We start from the raw sequence: 20,635 nt of genomic DNA, 5'->3' as shown, positions 1-20,635 counted from the left end.
TGTGTGTATTATTTATGTATCTATATTTATTTATTTATTTATTTATTTATAAATAAAATAAATTGGCGTATGGAGGCACCAGTTCTCTCTATGGCACAGGGCACCAAAAAGTGGAGTTACGGCTCTGCATTCCCCAAATGAATTCCTGCACATTAGAACTGATTGGCTAAAAGTCACTCCTCTCTCAGCCAATCAGCAGTAAGTATATATGGTAGCATCTGCTGATTGGAATGACTCTCAGCCACCTCTTATGTGTAGGAACTCAAATGAGAAACGTAATTCTGAGGACAAACACTCAATTTTTTCTCAATTGTTTAACCAGTTAATTACAGTGTAACACAGATCACACTGTGCAGGGCTTCTGCAGAATATGCAGCTTCACAGGCAGGTCTGTTGAATTCAGCATAATACGACTGAACTTGCACAAGACTAAACACAATTGTATAGACCATCGAAAACATGACTCAGTGATATATGATTCTAAGTAAATCCATGTGTTTGATCGAGAAAAACTCACACGTAACACAACGATGGTCAGCATGTTCATTCTCGATCAATCACAAATCTTAGTAAATTTATCCATAAATAATTTCTCACCTGCTCATAAAGATGATGGATATTGCAGCAGTTCAGCTAAAAAAGTCATACTACTTCCTGATCTGAGCGGGAGTAAAGGGTCAATCAAGCTCATAAGACAGAGAAAGTGTAGGACCTACTCGATGCAAACCCTGTATCTGGTGCTCCTCTCTCATCCAACTCTTCACAGTTATGAGGATAGTCAATGGGCCTGATTCAGAGATGGACGGAAATTCACTGCCATTTGTAAGCAGCTTCAATTTCCATCCGATTTGAATGAGGAACATGAGACATTTCATTAGAAGAGACACCTCCTGCATGTAGCTGCGATCCCAGCACTACGACCGACGTCACAAGCTGGGATCCAACATTGCAACCAACAGTTGCAAGGTTCCATGCAAACGACCAGCTGAGTAAACCTCAGCTTACACAGCTGACCAATGGAAGTGGTGTCTGCGAGGCAAGGAAGTCTTGGCAGGGTTCTATCTCTACCTATTGCACTCGAGGACTCTCTCATCCATTACCAGACATCAAATACTCTGCAATGCATTGGTAACAGAGATTTGGGGTAAATTAAGCGGGACAGAAGAAGCTATCTCTTGGTGGTATTTATATCAAAACCACACACTCTCTCATTTGTTGTACCCAACCACTACTGCCACACTTTACTGGCCACGCCCAAATCCGTCTGATCTTGGAAGCAAAGCAGTGACAGGCCTGATCAGTATTAGGTTGGGAGACTACCTTGGAATATCAGGTGCAGTAGTTATATCATATAACAAAAAGCAGAAATGGTGGAGCAAACATTGACTTATACCATTACCTATATATCCTAACTTTCATGCGCATGGATCTTTAAACATATCTCATTAAGAGTTTTTGAGGTAACTAACACCCCTTTTCCACTAGCTTTTTTAAACACGGGTAAATGCGCGGGGACGCGCATTTACCCGTGTTTTCCCCTAGTGGAAACGGGTCCCCCGGCAAATTCCCGGATCAAGTGATCCGGGAATGCTACCCTGGTAGCTAGCCGGGTTGAACGCGTGTTCAACCCGGCTAGCTGTCTAGTGTGAATGGGAGCCGTGTCGAGGCGACACGGCTCCCGTTCACAGTGCATAGGGAGGGCGGCGCTGGGAGATCATATGATCTACCAGCGCCGCCCCTGCCGCATCACTAGCACGTCACCAACCCGGCAATTGCCGGGTTGGTGAGCACTGTCTGCAGGGGGCTGTAGCACGGGTTGCAGCCGTGTCAGGCAACATGGCTGCGACCCGTGCTACGCTAGTGGAGAAGGGGTATTAGAGGTAATTAAAACGTGGATTTAAATGTGATAAATATTAAAAAATATTCAAAAGCGCATTAGCAATACGTCACAAAGTACCAAGAGAGCCACCATCAAGGAGCACATCATTTATTGCATAAATTTATGTCTTTATTTGTATATGACATATGTACTCCTGATACACATAGACACTGTGTAAAAATGTTGTTTTTTATATTTTTCACCTTAGGCATATTTGAATTTGTATTGCATATTAAGGAGTACTACCTGCAATCGTCCAAGGTATCTCAACCCAGATACCAATACTATTACATTCAATTCAAGGTGAAGTTTTCACGTACAAAAGTCTGTGTAGATATATTTTAAGTTTAATAATATTAAAAGTTAAGTTTTAACATATTTTGTTCATGCAAAGTGTGCCCCAACACAGAGTCTTTCTTTTTCTTTTCAATAGGTCAGGAAGTCTGCATGATGACACACAGACCCTTGGCCCTCACCTCCCAGAAAGCAATGGTGCATGTCTCCATTTCCAGGAAAGCAGGCCTCCCCTAGTCTGTGGAAGTATAGGCCGACAACCCAAGAGGCATTGAATTGTTGCGAAATCTCATGCTAAGCAAGGGTTATTGTAAAGCAGGCCTTTTGCCCAGATACAAAGTTACAATCTTCGTTATTCTGTGGATTGTGATCAGGGGCAGATTGGGATGGAAAACAGGCCCGGAAAAAATTATGGAAGCAGCCCTAATGGGGATGTGGTCTGATGAGGGGGTGGGATCTGTCGAGGAGGGGAATGATTCCTCCTCATGGGGCTTGATTGTACACATTTGCAGTCTTCTTTGCATCTTTTGATGCAGTTGTGTCTGAGACCAGGGGCGGATTGGGGAAAAATAGTGGCACTGTAAAATTTTGTAGACGTTAGCTGACATGGGCAGCACAAGAGGTATAACATATAGTGTAGCCATGGCAGCATCATTGGATGGCAGAGTTGTACTGCAGAGATGGAATAACAGAATGAATGGGGACAATACAGTGTACTGAGTGCGGTGGGCTGCCTGTCATGTGGGGGGTGGGGACACATGACAACACACAAAACAGGACCCACAGACATATCAGTCTACCTGGAATCTTCCTGGTGAGCCCTATGGCCAATCCGTCCCTGATTGTGCTTAAGCACTGTGTTTACAATCTACTGTAGTTATAGTCTATAAAGAGAGCTTGCACAACAACTGTAAATTCACTATGTTGTGTGGTGTGGCTGTGGTAGGACTGGGAACACTTTAAGTTAGGTATACAGCTGAAAGATTTGGCAAACTTTCCTACAGAGTAGACGATTTATGAGCTAAGAATTGATCTCGATGAACATCCAATTGTGAGTGTACACACTAATAAGTTATCGCACCGTCCCGAACAATTATCTGTCCCAAAGATCATCATAGCAGCATTGTATCTCCATATACACTAGCAGATAATTGTACCTACCTTATGAAAAATTCTGTAGGGAAAGTACACTAAATGTTTGGGTGAAATGTATGAGATGATAAATTTACAAAAAAATATTTTGCTCAGTTCTACTACAGTATATGGGGGATAGAGACTCTATGAGCACACAGTAAAAGAAGACAATCAATAAGTACATTATCTCCACCCTTCAGGCACTTGTTTTTGCATGTGGATCCAATCAAAGGCTCATTCATCAAGAAAGGACCAGATCAATTTAGTTCCTTCAATCAAAAGGAGAAGAATCTTAAAGCCTGACAGTCACCACCATCTTGAAATGGTAAACCACAAAGTCACCTATCAATATAAACAGGAATTTAAGGGATGGGAATAAAGAAAAAGACAGTAAGTACCTGAGTACCCTTACAAATTCATGCTGCAATGCAGGAGGGGCAGATGTAAAATGTGCAGAGTTTAGATGTGAGAGGGACATGGTCAAACATATCTAAATGGCAGTGTAAAAGAAAGCTGTCCAGCATTTGAGAGCTACTGTACATGCAAAAGCAAACATAATTTACCCTGCATGCACAAATTATAAGAAAACAAAGATAAGTTCACTTCACTCATATATTGCCTCCTGCTATAAGTAGCTAGCAAAATGCGTTGACCTCTTCATGTGGAGACCATTTCCATGTCAACACTGTCAGCCTTTTCATCATGTCAACCTTGTGCATGTCGACCATTAAGTGTCGACCGAGACATTGTCGACCTTCTGACTGTCGACACATTGAGCATTAATCATCTATATATGCAGTGGCATAAGTTCGTCCCAGTTGCCCGGAGGCAAGATAAATATTGGTGCCCCCATATTTCCCATAGGCAAACGCAGGGGGGTTTCTGGTTGCCTGGAAACCCCACTCCTCTTGGCAAGTGGCTCAGATTATGACAACAATAGCAATGATATATAATACGATTACAGGGGCTGCCGCCATATCATGCAGTGTAAGGGACAGAGCAGAGCTGCTGCACATGCCCAGTGGTAGCAGCTTCTTCTACCAAGTTTGCTGAGTGTATGAACCTGAGTCCTCAAACAGTGCACTGGACCAGAGAGAGGCTACCAGGAAGAAGAGAGAGGAGCCTTACCATGAGGTGGGAGAATGTGTGCTTAGAAAGTGCAGTACTGGTTCTGTTTGTGTATTTATTTATTTATTTATTTATTATGGTATGTTTAACCTTTTTCCTGACCACTTATCCTATTTACTGTATATGATTTAATACAGCCTATACTATATGTTTGATACAGCCTATACTATAGCCAATCTATAGCGTTAAATATTGATACTGTATTCAATACAGTTTCCAGTGTACAAAAGGACCATTGTTTACATTAATGTCCAGGGTTGTTACTGGGTTCTTCTATCGCTCCCCAAGACACCCATACTTGCTTCAATGTTCCGCATTGTTCTGCATTTGGAAACCCCCCTCTAGAAATCCTGCGTTTGCCACTGTTTCCTATATCAAGATACTGTAAGTGTGTGTGTGTGTGTGTGTGTGTGTGTGTGTGACAGCAGACACTTTACTGATGGAGTTATTTGCTCCTGTATAGGAAGCATGAGAATGCTAACTATATGAAGTTACGTGTAATTGTCAGAGAAGTATATTAATATAGTTAAAATTCTCATATTTCCTATACAGGCGCAAACAGTTTCATCAGTAAGCTGTCTGCTTCCATGTAATAGGTCATGGGTTCTAATCCTGGGTGTGACACTTGTAAAATGTGTATAATAAAGAGGGTGTGATTTGTAAGGTGCAGGGACTAGTGAGGAAGTTGGCCACTGAAAAGATAGCGACAGCTATCAATTAACTTAATTCACTGGTGTCACAGAATGGGAGGAGAGGTACCCCCCTTCAGAGCAGGAGCCTGGCGGCAGATGACTCCGTTGCCTCCCAGAGTTCTGCCTCTGTATATATGCCCAGAAATAGTAGAGGTCACCTTGGTAATACAAAAGCTATGATCTGTGCATTTACCTTCCTCCATATTAACAGAGGAAATCATCTTTTGTTGACTGCAAAATTGCATTTAGGCTCATGGAAAAAATATTCTATCTGCATAGGAAAACCATTACGTTTCGCTCATCTAGTTTTATTTCCATTAGGTTTTTCTTTTTCCATGTGGTCTGGTAATTCTATAAATATATATGGCACCTGTCTAAACAATTGTTTGACACAGGCTAAGATGGGCAGAACAGCTTTCCATCTCCTGAGGGCATTGTGCAATGGAGGCGGGAAAGCATCATTAAATTAAATAGACCCCTGGCATGAATAGTAATTTTATTAAGTAAGACTTCATTAAAGAACAAAGCAGCGCATCAGAAAACTGCTGCTCTATTCCAGAAGTCATACTGCTTTGTGGTGAGAGGCCAAGTGCTAACACGCATTACTGTGGGCTTGAGTCTATTGATTAAACACATATTTAATGTCTATCACACTTAATCAATACAGACAATGAATAGGCGCTTCCAATAATCAGTTGCAGTTTTTGTTGGAAATTATTACTTTACACGTCTATTACAGGACAACCCTATTGCACACACAGTACGTATGAACTACACTAATTAGTAATTTACTTTTCTAGTGTATTTATATATTTGCACAGGAAAAATGATAGCAACAAAACTCATTAACTAAATAGTGTTTCCTGTGGGATTGGTTAGTCACCTGACAAAAAATTGTAACCGGTGCCATCATGGATGTAATCAGCAATTCCAGTATGAAAAGGGCTTATATCTCCCATAGTACCTAGGGCATGGTTCAAGAAGTCAGTAATTAACACAGTGGTGAAATGATACTCTCCACAATGTGCCTTTTTGATGCCTGGGTGTGCACACATTACCGCTTATTACAATAAGCTGTCTTTGCTGATTTCCTGAGCACTACAATGGGGCGGGGGTGATCAGGACGAGCCAGCGCGGGACGAGAGTTTGGCCCCAGGGAGGAGAAGGAGGCCACTGCCACCCGCAATAGGTGTGTTACAGGCCCAGATCGCCCTAATTGCCCCTTCTCCCTGGATCTGCACTGCTGAGTGTAGATACATCAGTGCAGTGTTACATGACCATTCCGTAGGCATGAACCACCCCCAGTATTTCTTCTTTTGCTTTCTTGTATAAATAATATAACTTTTTTTTTGTGTGTCTTGATTCCTTTTCTTCCGACTTTCTCCACCATTGCACTTCTTTGAATCTTTATAGCAACACCAAGGGGTATATTTACTAAGCTTCCGATTTTGACCGATTTTGAGTTTTTTCTTCAAAGTGTCATCTCGGGAATTCACTAAACTAAAATCTCGGCAGTGATGAGGGCATTCGTATTTTTTTTTAAGGCAAAGAAAAAAAATACGAATGAATACACCATTGGTCAAACACGCCTGTTGGCCCTCATTCCGAGTTGTTCGCTCGGTAAAAATCTTCGCATCGCAGCGATTTTCCGCTTAATGCGCATGCGCAATGTCCGCACTGCGACTGCGCCAAGTAAATTTGCTATGCAGTTAGGATTTTTACTCACGGCTTTTTCATCGTTCTGGCGATCGTAATGTGATTGACAGGAAATGGGTGTTACTGGGCGGAAACAGGCCGTTTTATGGGCGTGTGGGAAAAAAACGCTACCGTTTCCGGAAAAAACGCAGGAGTGGCCGGAGAAACGGAGGAGTGTCTGGGCGAACGCTGGGTGTGTTTGTGACGTCAAACCAGGAACGACAAGCAGTGAAATGATCGCAGATGCCGAGTAAGTCTGGAGCTACTCAGAAACTGCTACGAGGTGTGTAATCGCAATATTGCGATTACTTCGTTCGCAATTTTAAGATGCTAAGATTCACTCCCAGTAGGCGGCGGCTTAGTGTGAGCAAATCTGCTAAAATTCACTTGCGAGCGAACAACTCGGAATGAGGGCCGTTATTTTATACAACTCGGTAATTTACTAAAAATTCTATTTCACAAACACTGCCGTGAAAAAATACAAATCATAAAAAAGCAGTTTTCAAATAGACCTGCTTTTTTTTACCGTATTCTGATAGGCATGCACGGATCAGTGAGATCCGTGCATGTTTATCAGTGGAAAGGGGTGTGAAAAAGTTAAAAATCTGATTTTTTTTTTGCGTGGGGTCCCCCCTCCTAAGCATAACCAGCCTCGGGCTCTTTGAGCCGATCGTGGTTGTAAAAATACGGGGGGAAAATTGACTGGGGTTCCCCCCCCATAAATAAACAACCAGCACCGGGCTCTGCGCCTGGTCCTGGTGCAAAACATACGGGGGACAAAAAATGTATGTTCATTAAACTTTTACTTTCACGGTGTCTGTGTTTTGTTTTTATTTGGGTATTTTTTTTGTAGGCCCGTTTCCCACCGGCATGCTGGTACTTGTGGTTCTCCAAGTACCAGCTTGCGGGGGAGGCTTGCTGGGATTTGTAGCTCTGCTACAAAAAAACAATATTCTTTTTTTACACAAAAGGCTATCAGCCTCCCATCCACCGCCCGCGGATGGGGTGGCCAGCCTCGGGCTTCACCCCTGGTCCTTGGGTGGCTGGAGGGTGGGACCCCTTGATTTAAGGAGTCCCCAATCCTCCAGGGTACCCCGGCCAGGGCTGACTAGTTAGTGATTTAATGCCAGGGCCGCAGGGACCAATATAAAAGTGTCCCCCGGCTGTGGCATTCTCTCTCTGACTAGTGGAGCCCGGTGCTGGTGTTAAAAATACGGGGGACCCCTACGTTTTTTGTCCCCCATATTTTTTGCACCAGGACCAGACGCAGAGCCCAGTGCTGGTTGTTTAAATATGGGGGAACCCCAGTCATTTATTCCCCCGTATTTTTACAACCAGGACCGGCTCAAAGAGCCAGAGGCTGGTTATGCTTATGAGGGGTGACCCCACGCAAATTTATTTTCGGATTTTTAACTCTTTCTTCACCTCCTAATATACACAATGAAGCCCTGCACGGATCTCACAGATTCGGCCGGGATTCATTGTGTTTTGTCAGGCAATGTTTTAGTAATCACTCCCATAAAACGCTGCCTGACATTACGAATGACATCGACATCGGAAAATACGAAAATGAAGAATACGATAGCATAGTAAATGAGCCGTAAAAAAAAAAAAAAAGTTGCAAATTCACACTACCAATGTCATTCGTGTTTAATCTCCCACCAAATCCCGACAATTACGAATCTTAGTAAATATACCCCCAAGAATGAGATTGCTATTATATGTTATATTACTTTTCCACCAAAAACCCAGTTCCGACCAAGGTTTCCTGACAAGGTTCCAACATAGGTCAGCAGCTTTTAAGCATAGCCTGGGTCGTATAACCCAGGTCGTGCTGTTTACAGTGAACCCATCCCTGGGTTATCAGGTTTCAAGGACCCTAGTTTACACAGTAGCGGATCTTGCCACGGGCAAGCAGGACTATTGCCCGGGGCGCGGCCTTCCGGAGGGCGCCGGCGCCATCCGGAGGGCACGGCGCCATCCGGAGGGTGCCGTACGATGGCAAGATACGCTGCTGCTGTGACCCCCGCTGCCTCTGCCCGCTGTCTCGCTGCCCGCTGTGAAGGGAAACTAGACGTGTAGCGTCTAGTTTCCATTCGTCGGCTGCCCGTTGTGAAGGGAAACTAGACGCTACGTGTCTAGTTTCCCTTCATGGAGAGGACCTTTACTGTAATGATGTGCGGTGCGCGTTGACGTCATCACGCACCGCACAGCAAAGGTCCTCTCCACGAAGGGAACTAGACGCTTAGCGTCTAGTTTTCCTTCGTGGAGAGGACCTTTGCTGTGCGGTGTGCGATGACGTCATCGCGCACCGCACATCCTACTACAGTACAGGGGGCGTTACTGACCACGCCCCCTGTATGAAGCCACGCCTCCTAATGCCGCCCGGGGCGCAAGAAGCCCCGGAACCTGCCCTGCCTTTACACTGAGCCACGACCAAGTTTAAGCCAGCTATAACCCAGGTTATTACAGCAGTGGAAAAGGGGTATAACGTAGACAAAATTGCAGAAATCTCACAACAGATAGTAGTTATTTTTAATTAATGTACAATATAATTATGAATTCATTAAGACTTGCACAACTATTTGGCAAATGGGTACTTACTCCCAAAGAATCCTATTGTTGACATCATTATACACGGTAGAGTTGCTGTCATTGGGAAAAGGAGCGCTTTATCAGAGTTATAAAAAGGGATGATTATTGGCTTTCGGGCCAAGGGTGGCAGTATATCTGAAACAGCGCAGATTGTGAACTATCCGCGTGCTGCTGTGGTGAAGGTGTATCATGGCTGGACAAATGGCAACATTGCGAATAACCAACGTGGAAACTGCAGCGCACCACATGCCATTGATGTGAAAGGTGAACGCTTGTTACAAAGGTGCATGAGGGCCGACCAACACGATACTGTGGAGCAGGTCACCATCAAAATGAACCTGAGGGCTACCAGATGTGTGCCTAAAATAACAGCTCAGCCCATCTAGCTGCTGTCCGTGCTGCACCCGGCGGTTCCTCTGGCTTTTAGCTAGTGGTCACAATAGGCCACTGGACATAACAGTCTTCTATATTAATATATACATCGTGCACCTATAAATACATGCACCTCAGCTCCTTGCTCGCCACTTTGTTGGGGATGAGAGAGCTGATTGTCTGTGTAGACTTCTACCCCATGAACCGGTCAATGGCATCACTGAAGCCACAAAAATATATCTATTTTGGATTGAACATAGCTACTCTGGGATCCACTAGACCATAAGGATCCTGGGCCTGTGGAAAGGGGTGTGGTTCATCAAATCGACAGTGTCTAGGTCGACAATGTTTAGGTCGACCACTATAGGTCGACAGTCACTAGGTCGACATGGATGGAAGGTCGACAGGGTTTCTAGGTCGACATGTGCTAGGTCGACATGTCTAAAGGTCAACATGAGTATTTTTTTTTTGTGTCGTTTTCTTCGTAGAGTGACCGGGATCCCAAATTAGTGCACCGCGTCCCCTCGCATGGCTCGCTTCGCTCGCCAAGCTTCGGGCATGGTGCCTTCGCTCCGCTGCCGCTTCGCTCGGCACACTTTACCGTTCCAATCGTAGTCCACGTGGATCGTTAAGTATGAAAAAAATCAAAAAAAGAAAAAAATGTGAAAAACTCATGTCGACCTTTAGACCTGTCGACCTAGCACATGTCGACCTAGAAACCCTGTCGACCTTCCATCCATGTCGACCTAGTGACTGTCGACCTATAGTGGTCGACCTAAACATTGTCGACCTAGACACTGTCGATCTTCAGACCGGATCCCGTGGAAAGTGCATCCTGATTAATACAGAGAGGGGGGGGGGGGGACAACAGATGCACAATGCCACAAGGGGAGGATAGATCATTGCATATACAGCATATTAAATGAAGGCATTTAGCATGTCTAATCAATTAAGGAAACCATGCTAGAAAAATCAATATTTTAACAGACTAGCTAGTTCCCAGATAGTGAAAAAGGGTTGAAGAAAAGTAATGCTAAATGGGGAGATTACATTGACTATTGTATAATTTCACATTCTCAGGGAGAAATTTAATTAATGGTGTCTCCGCAATGTGCCGTTGCACTGCAGCCAGCAACACTAAGTTTTTCCGCGCACTACATAGAGGTCCAAAGGAAACCTTACAATGGTCAGGGTGAGTAACGAGCAAATACATGCACACGAGATGGGACATAACTGTTAATTGAATTGACATTTGACATTTTTTTAATACACCGGTTGGTATCTTTATAGGCAAATACAAGATCAAGATGAATCATTCCTTATAACATATATGTACCAAAATAAGTTCCAGATGAGGCCGAGCTGTAATTTTTTATCTCCAGTTATTAATTACATTGGAGATCTACTAAGCCTTGAAAAGTGATAATTTTCAGGGTGATCAAGTACCAGCCAATCAGCTCCTAACTACCATGTTACAGACTGTGTTTGAAAAATGACAGGAGCTGGTTGGCTGGTACTTTATCTTCGTGAAATGTATCACTTTTCAGGACTTAGTACATCTCCCCTATACAGCATATCTTGATATGTTCTGCAATAGGTGGACAGGTTTCCTCTACTTTATTTGAAGCTGTGGCTATATTTTGTTATGCTTTGTTATAACATTTGACTCCTCTATAACTTAACGGGTGTGATTCAGGAGTGCATGCAATTTGCACACAATACTGAAGTTCACGTAATTGAGCAACTGCACATGCACAAAATATTCTGAAAACCCCTATGACGAATGCGTTTCACAGACTTAGATGCTGTGGTGAGCGGGACAAACTGTATTAGGAATGGGACGGCAAAGTGATTGGGTCCCTGGGCGGTGACTGGGTGGTGGCTAGAGGTTAATGCAAAAAAGCCCATCTAATGGGTATGTAATGGAAGTGTTACAGGAGTGTCAGTAACAGTGGCTGTGTTCCCAAATGCCAAGCCACAGCAACAGAGGCCATGGACAGATGCCATAGGATTGCTGCAAGTATGAATGGTGCACCAATGAAACATAGAACCACTTGGCCTATCTAGTCTGCCCCTTTTTTTTTTTTACATTATTTTTATCTCTAACCTTATTTGATCCTTATTTCTTTGTAAGGATAGCCTTATGTCTATCCCATGCATGTTTAAATTGCTCTACTGTCTTAGCCTCTACCACCTCCGATGGGAGGCTATTCCACTTGTCCACTACCCTTTCAGTGAAGTAATTTTTCCGCAAATTTCCCCTGAACCTCCAGTCTCAGTGCATGTCCTTGTGTTCTATTGCTTCTCTTCATTTGGAGAATGTTTCCCTCCTGGACTTTGTTAAAACCCTTGATATATTTGAATGTTTCTATCATGTCCCCCCTTTCCCTTCTCTGCTCCAAACTATACATATTGAGATTTCTTAGTCTTTCTGGGTATGTTTTGTGATGTAGGCCATGCACCATTTTAGTTGCCCTTCTTTGTACAGTTTCTAATGTATTAATATCCTTTTGAAGATATGGGCTCCAGTATTGAACACAGTATTCTAGATGAGGCCGTACCAATGACCTATACAGTGGCATTATTACTTCTTTCTGTATAAGGATAGGAATCACTGGTATGTATTTGTATCCTCTAATATATAATAAATTAATTAATATGGAGTACTATAAAAGTATAATCAATGCTGGTTACAGTACAGTATGTACTGTAGGTATGTAAGTGCTGATGCAAGGAGTATACAATACTGATAGAATCAATGGTAGAGGTACAGGCAGTGGACATAGGTCCATATGCAGTGGCGTATCTATAATGGGTACACACAGGCCTCTGAGTCCAAGGGGGCCCACAACACACACACTGAACCCCTAATTTTCAATACTTACCTCTCCGGAGTCCCATGCCAACACCTTCAGCTCTACATAATCACTAGAAAATGGCGTGGTGGCCATTTTGTGACTGCGCAGTAGGAAAATGGCATGCGCAACAGCACAATAGACTCTAGCTCACCTTGCTAGAGTATATTAGGGCTCAGCACTGCCGGCAAACAGCTAGAGAGCAGGGGCCTAGATGGAGGCTGCACATGGGCTCCTTCCCCATTTAATATGCCCCTGTCCAGAAGATAACTGTATATCAAACCTGGCCATGGAGCCCTTCTGGTATTTTATACCTCTGGAGCAGTAGTTCTCAGTCCTCAGGACCCCACACAGTTCATGTTTTGCAGGTCACCCATCAGTTGGGCAGGTTACTCATTACTCACTGATACATTTTAAAAGATCCATAGGTGGAGCTGATTATTTCACTTGCAATTCTATGATGAGACCTGGAAAACGTAAACTTTTCATGATTCTGAGGACCGAGTTTGAGAACCTGTGCTTTAGAATTATTATTATTATTATTATTATTATATTATTATTAGAGATGAGTAGGTTCCCAGAGAACGGAACCCCCCCACCCATACCCCCCCCCCCCCCCCCCGAAACTTCACGCTCCAAGCCAGGATCCGAGCCCGGCTCAGGACTTCCCGACAGATTCGGAAACCATAACGAGGCAAAAGTCATCATCCAGCTTTTGGATTCTCGCGGGTTTTGGATTCCATATAAACAGTTGCACATCGCAGTCATTTTCACTCCAGACTCGGATAGTGAGGGAGACAGAGCTCTGTCTCTCTGTGGGTGGTGGCATCATGTGGGGTCAGTGTGTGCTCTGTAGGGGTGCTGCTCCTGTCACTGTGGTGTACCTGTGCTGTTAGGGGAGCTGTCCTGGCTGTCACTTGTGTTTCATGTGCTGTTAGGGGTGATGCAGGTGTACATGGGTATCTATGCTGTCCTGACTGTCACTGTGTTGTACAGGGGGCAGGGGCACTGTCCTCCTGTATGCTTTAAAAATTCAGGGGTGCAGTCGTTAAAATAAAAGCACACTGGTCCTGTATGCTGTAAAAATACAGGGGTGCTGGCCAAAACTTGTATGCTGTAAAAATGCAGGGGTGCTTCTGTTGTTAAAATAAAAGCACACTGGTCCTGTATGCTGTACAAAATGTAGGGGTGCAGTTGTTGAAATAAAAGCACACTGGCCCTGTATGCTGTAAAAATTCAGGGATGCAGCTGTTTAAATTAAAGCACACTGGCCCTGCATGCTGTGAAAATACAGGGGTGCTAGCCCAATCTTGTATGCTGTAAAAATTCAGGGGTACTTCTGTTGTTAAAATAAAAGCACACTGGTCCTGTATGCTGTACAAAATGTAGGGGTGCAGTTGTTGAAATAAAAGCACATTGGCCCTGTATGCTGTAAAAATTCAGGGATGCAGCTGTTTAAATAAAAGCACACTGGCCCTGCATGCTGTGAAAATACAGGGGTGCTGGCCCAATCTTGTATGCTGTAAAAAATTCAGGGGTGCTTCTGTTGTTAAAATAAAAGTACACTGGTCCTGTATGCTGTAAAAATTCAGGGGTGCAGTTGTTAAAATAAAAGCACACTGGCACTGTATGCTGTGAAAATACAGGGGTGCTGGTCCAGTCTTGTATGCTGTAAAAAGTTAAGGGTGCTTCTGTTAAAATAAAAGTACACTGGTCCTGTAAATTGTAAATATTCACAGGTGCAGTTGTTAAAATAAAAGCACACTGGCCCTGTATGCTGTAAACATTTATGGGTGCTTCTGTTTAAATAAAAGCACACTGGTCCTGTATGCTGTAAAATATCAGGGGTGCAGTTGTTAAAATAAAAGCACACCAGCCCTGTATGCTGTAAAAATTGATGGGTGCAGTTGTTAAAATAAAAGCACACTGGTCCTGTATGCTGTAAAAATTCAGGGGTGCAGTTTTTAAAAATAAAAGCACACTGGTCCTGTATGCTGTGAAAATACAGGGGTGCTGGCTCAGTCTTGTATGCTGTAATAATTCAGGGGTACAGTTGTTAAAATAAAAGCACACTGGTCATGTATGCTGTGAAAATACAGGGGTGCTGGCCCAATCTTGTATGCTATAATAATTCAGTTGTGCTGCTGTTGTTAAATTAAAACCACACTGGTAATGTATGCTGTAAAAATACAGGGGTGCTGCTGTTATAAAATATTACACTGGCCATGTATGCTGTAAAAATTCAGGGGTGCAGTTGTTAAAATAAAATCACACTGGTCCTGTATGCTGTAAGAATACAGGGGTGCTGTGAAAATAAAGGGGCACTGTTCTGTGTGTTGTAATAATAAAGGGGTGCTGTCCTGAGACATGGAGAACAACAATTTGAAGGAAAAAATAGTGGAAGATAAAGAACCACTTCCAGTTCCTAGTACTAGTGCTGAAGCCACCAGTCATGACATTGACGATGCAATTCAATAAATGTCGTCTGCTAAGGCCGATGCCCAATGTCATAGAGAGCGTGCAAAATCCAAGAAGCAAAAATTAATAATCAGAAAATAAATAAATTATTTGATAAGACACGTAAAAATGGCAATATGCCATTCACGACATAAAGTGGCAAGGAAAGGCTAAGGCCTTGGCCTATGTTCATGACTGGTGGCTCAGCTTCTCATGAGGATGGAAGCACTACTCCCTCTCGAAAAAATAAAAAAAATTAAGCTTGTTAAAGCACAGGGAAAAACAACTGTGCTTTCAGAGATATCACAAATCCCCAAGGAAAGTCCAGGTGTGTCCGCGGTTGCGATTTCTACACTGGCCCTGTCTTGTATGCTGTAATTATTCTAGGGTGCAGTGAAAATCAATGTACACTGGCCCTATCTTGCATGCTGTAATTATTCTAGGGTGCAGTGAAAATCAATGTACACTGGCCTTGTATCGAATGCTGTAAAATTACAGGGGTGTTGTGAAAATACAGGCGTGCTGGCACTGTCTGTGATTGCGATGTCTAGGCCTGACCTTCCCAAGACTGTATTGAAAGAGGAGGCTCCTACCACCATTTGCACACCCCCTGCAAGTGTTGGGAGGAGTACCGCCAGTCCAGTTGCTGATATTGAGATTGAGGATGTCACTGTAGACATACACCAGGATGAGGAGGATATAGATGTAGCTGGCGCTGAGGAGGAAGTTGAAGATGAGGATTCTGATGGTGATGTAGCTTGTAGGAATAAGGCACCAGTGGAGACAGTTGTTGTCCATGAGATGAGAAAGCCCATTGCCATGCCTGGGCAAAATACCAAAAAAGCCACCTCTTCAGTGTGGAATTATTTCTCCATAAATCCAGACAACAATTGTCAAGCCGTATGTTGCCTTTGTCAATCCATAATAAGTAGGGGTAAGGACGTTAACCACCTAGGAACATCCTCCCTTATACGTCACCTGCAGTGCATTCATCAGAAGTCATTGTCAAGTTCAGAAACTTTGGGTAAGAGCGTAAGCAGTCCACTGACACCTAAATCCCTTCTTCCTGTTGTATCCAAGCTCCTGCAAGCCACACCACCAACTCCCTCATCGTCAATTTCCTCCTCAGTCAGGAACGTAAGTAGTCCTGCAGGCCATGTCACTGCATGACTGACGAGTCATCTCCTAATCGGGATTCCTCCAGAGGATCCTTGAGTGGTATGCCTACTGCTGCTGCGGCCACTACTGTTGTTGCTGCTGGGAGTCGATCGTCATCCCAAAGGGTAAGTCAGAAGACCACTTGTACTGCTTAATCTAAGCAATTGACTGACCAACAGTCCTTTGCAAGGAAGATGAAATATGACAGCAGTCACCCTGTTGCAAAGCGTATTAATGAGGCCATAACAACTATGCTGGCGTTAGATGTGCGTCCAGTATCCGCCATTAGTGCAGTGGGATTTAGACAGTTGATGGACGTACTGTGTTCCCAGTACTGAATCCCATCTAGATTTCACTTCACTAGGAAAGCGATGCCCGAACTGTACAGGGACATTAAGAAAAATGTCCTCAGTGTCCTGAAAAATTTGGTTGTACCCACTGTCCATTTACCCATGGACATGTGGACAAGTGGAGCAGGGCAAACGAAGGACTACATGACTGTGACAGCCCACTGGGTAGATGTATTGCCTCCCGCAGCAACAACAGCAGCAGCACCAGTAGTAACATCTTACAAACGCCAACTCGTTCCTAGGCAGGCTACGCTGTGTATCACTGGTTTACGTAAGAGGCACACCGCTGACAACCTCTTACAGAAACTGAGGGACATAATCGCACAATGGCTTACCCCACTTAGTCTCTCCTGGGGATTTGTGATATCTGACAACGCCATCAATATTGTGCGTGCAAAACAGAAAGATTGTGAGCCCTACCACTGCGCACAATGAGCAGCCCCTGTGATTAGATTGATGAAGAGTGTCACCTGCACTCCAAAAGAACACACAAATACAACAATTTAACCAATGCAAAATCCCTCGGCACTCTGAGAAATGTGGTATGTGCCAAATCTCGTCGAAATGTCAGGCGTCCTCTGTCCTGGGTATATCCTCAAACAAAAAAAAAGAGAGGAACGCTTCATAGGGCAAGAGGTGTATGTTCATACAGTTCAGGATAACACTGATTGAGTGGACTCCTACATTGGGGGTAGACAAAAGCACATATGTTTGGAGAGGGTTTTTTATCCCACCACAGATTAGCATCCACGTATCGTCAAATAATAATGGAAAGAATCCACCATAGCGTAACCAGATATTTTAATATCAACAAACATAAAAACAATAAAATATGTACAGGCAGAAGTACTGGACTCTCACCAAATGTAATGGTCCACTGTGCAAAGCGGACAAACAGGCATGAGTGTGGTAATATCAGGCGTCCCTGCAAGCTCTGTTCAAAACACCAGTGGTCATCCAATCTCCTGTCACCAACCTCCTTGCGACGCGTTTCGATACTACCAGGTATCTTTTTCACAGCATAATGAGGGTATATGCTTCAGAGGATGGAGGAGCAGCAAAAGGCCATTCAAGCCTATACATCCACCTACGATATAGGCAAAGGAGGGGGAATGCACCTGACTCAAGCGCAGTGGAGAATGATTTCCGTGTTGTGCAAGGTTCTCCAACCCTTCAAACTTGCCCCACGTGAAGTCAGTTCAGACACTGCCAGCTTGAGTCAGGTCATTCCCCTCATCAGGCTTTTGCAGAAGCAGCTGGATAAATTGAAGGAGAAGCTAAAATGGAGCGATTCCGCTAAGTATATGGGGCTTGTGGATGGAGCCCTTCATTCGCTTTGCCAGGATTCAAGGGTGGTCAATCTGTTGAAATCAGAGCACTATATTTTGGCCACTATGCTCAGTCCTAGGTTTAAAGCCTACGTTGTATCTCTCTTTCCGGCAGACACAAGTCTGCAGAGGTTCAAAGACCTGCAGGTGAGAAAATTGTCAACTCAAGCGGATTGTGTCCTGTCAACAGCTCCGCCTTCATTTTCTCCCACAACTCGGGCTGCCAGGAAAAGGATAACATTTCCGAGCCCACCCAGTGGCGGTGATGCAGGGCAGTCAGGAGCAACTGTTGACATCTGGTCTGGACTGAAGGAGCTGCCAACAATTACTGACATGTCTACTGTCACTGTATATGATGCTGTCACCATTGAAAGAATGGTGGAGGATTATATGGGTGACAGCATCCAAGTAGGCATGTCAGACAGTCCATATGTATATTGGCAGGAAAAAGAGGCAATTTGGAGGCCCTTGCACAAACTGGCTTTATTTTACCTAAGCTGCCCCGCTTCCAGTGTGTACTACGAAAGAGTGATTAGTGCAGCCAGTAACCTTGTAAGCGATCGGCATAGGAGGTTACTTCCACAAAATGTGGAGAAGATGATGTTCATTAAAATGAATTATAGATCCTCCAGGAAGACCTTTACCAGCAATTGCCTCCAGAAAGTACACAGGGACCTGTGATCAGTGTCGGACTGGGGCATGTAGGGCCCACCGGGGGAATGCAGTGGTAGGGACCCATGTTTAGGGGTGTGGCCAGTCTGCAGAGGGGGTGATGCCTGCCACCTCATTGGTTTGACTAACCATTAGAGAGTGCAACGTCTGGGCCCCTTCATAAATATATACAGTAAATTCAGATGCTGCATGCATGATAATGTACCAGATTAATAACAGATTAATAACAGCAATGCACTATCGAAAATAAACCATAGTCCAGTATAAGGTAACATATGTACAGTATAATATATTATTCAAGTGCACAGTCTGCAATCTGATCCTTAGAGCAGGAGGTGGGCCACCAGGCAGTGGGGCCCACCGGTGGTTTCCCCTGTACCCTTGTGGGCCAGTCCAAGCCTGCCTGTGATGGTGGATTCCAGAGGGGACGAATTAATACTCTATGAGGATGAGGACACATACACTGAAAGGGGTGAGGAATCAGAGGATGAGGGTGAGGACGACATCTTGCCTCTGTACAGCCAGTTTGTGCAAGGAGAGATTAGTTGCGTCTTTTTTGTTGGGGGGATTAATTGCTTATTTTTTTGTGGGGCCCAAACAAACCAATAATTTCATCCACAATCGTGTGGCAGACCCTGTTGCTGAAATGATTGGTTTGTTAAAGTGTCCATGTCCTGTTTATACAACATAAATGTGAGTGGGAGGGCCCAAGGACAATTCCATCTTGCATATCTTTTTTCTTTTATTCTTTGCATTATGTGCTCTTTGGAGCCTAGTTTTAAAAGTGCCATCCTGTCTGCCACTGCAGTACCACTCCTAGATGGGACAGGTGTTTGTGCCACCCACTTGTGTTGATTAGTTTAGTCATCCAGCACCGTTGGTGAACCTATTTTTTTCCTTTGCATTATGTGCTCTTTGGGGCCTAGTTTTTAGAACTGCCATCCTGTCTGATACTGCAGTGCCACTCCTAGATGGGCCAGGTGTTTGTGCTGCCCACTTGTGTCACTTAGTTTAGTCATCCAGCGACCTCGGTGCATCTCTTTTTTTTTCTTTGCATTATGTGCTCTATGGGGCCTAGTTTTTAAAACTGCCATCCTGTCTGCCACTGCAGTGTCACTCCTAGATGGGCCAGGTGTTTGTGCCGCCCACTTGTGTTGCTTAGCTTAGTCATCCAGCGACCTCGGTGCAACCTTTTGGCCTAAAAGCAATATTGTGAGGTGTGAGGTGTTTAGAATAGACTGGAAATGAGTGGAAATTAATGTTTTTGAGATTAATAATACCGTAGGATCAAAATTACCCCCAAATTCTATGATTTTCATTGTTTTTATGGGTTTTTGTTTCAAAAATCATCCAGATCTAAAACCAAAACCCGAAAGGGTGGTTTTGGCAAAACCAATCCAGATTCAAAACACGAGCGGGGATCCAGATCCAAAACCAAAACACAGAACCCGAAAAGTGTCCGCCTCACATCTCTAATTATTATTATTATTATTTATTTATATGGCGGGATCAATACTAAATGCCGCCGGCCGGAATCCCGGCGGTCGAAATACTGACGCCAGAATCCCGACCACACAATCCCGACAGGGGTGGTGAGCGGAAAGCAGCCCCTTGCGGGCACGGTGCCTCGCTACGCTCGGCACACTATTATATTCTCCCTCTATGGGTGTCGTGGACACCCACGGAGGGAGAATATGTCGGGATTGTGGCGGTCGGGATTCCGACGTCGGTATTTCGACCGGCGGGATTCCGGCCGCCGGTATCTTGACAGCATCCCTATAACAAGGGTTTCACAGCACCCAATTACAGAGTACATAAACAAACAAGAAAACAGTGAATTACAATTGAACATAATATAAGACAAGTACAGGGTATATAAACATAGCTACGTCAGCAGACGACACTGAAATATGTATTAGGGTGGCAGAAAACCGAGGGATTTGGACCCGTAAAAGGGAGTATTGAAATGAAGATAGGTTAAGTAAGAGACGTAAAAGCACATGAGGGAAGAGGTACCTGCTCATGA

The 20,635-nt window shown here is 44.1% G+C and overlaps 1 pseudogene; it reads left to right on the top strand.

Moving 5' to 3' along the window:
• The first annotated feature begins 1,226 nt into the window (after positions 1-1,226).
• Positions 1,227-1,345, top strand: LOC134897976 (5S ribosomal RNA; annotated as a pseudogene).
• The last annotated feature ends 19,290 nt before the right edge of the window (positions 1,346-20,635 follow it).

The sequence above is a fragment of the Pseudophryne corroboree genome, chromosome 3 (genome assembly GCF_028390025.1).
Source record: "Pseudophryne corroboree isolate aPseCor3 chromosome 3, aPseCor3.hap2, whole genome shotgun sequence".
Classification (NCBI taxonomy): Eukaryota; Metazoa; Chordata; class Amphibia; order Anura; family Myobatrachidae; genus Pseudophryne; species Pseudophryne corroboree.
This window is presented reverse-complemented; position numbering and strand designations above follow the sequence as displayed.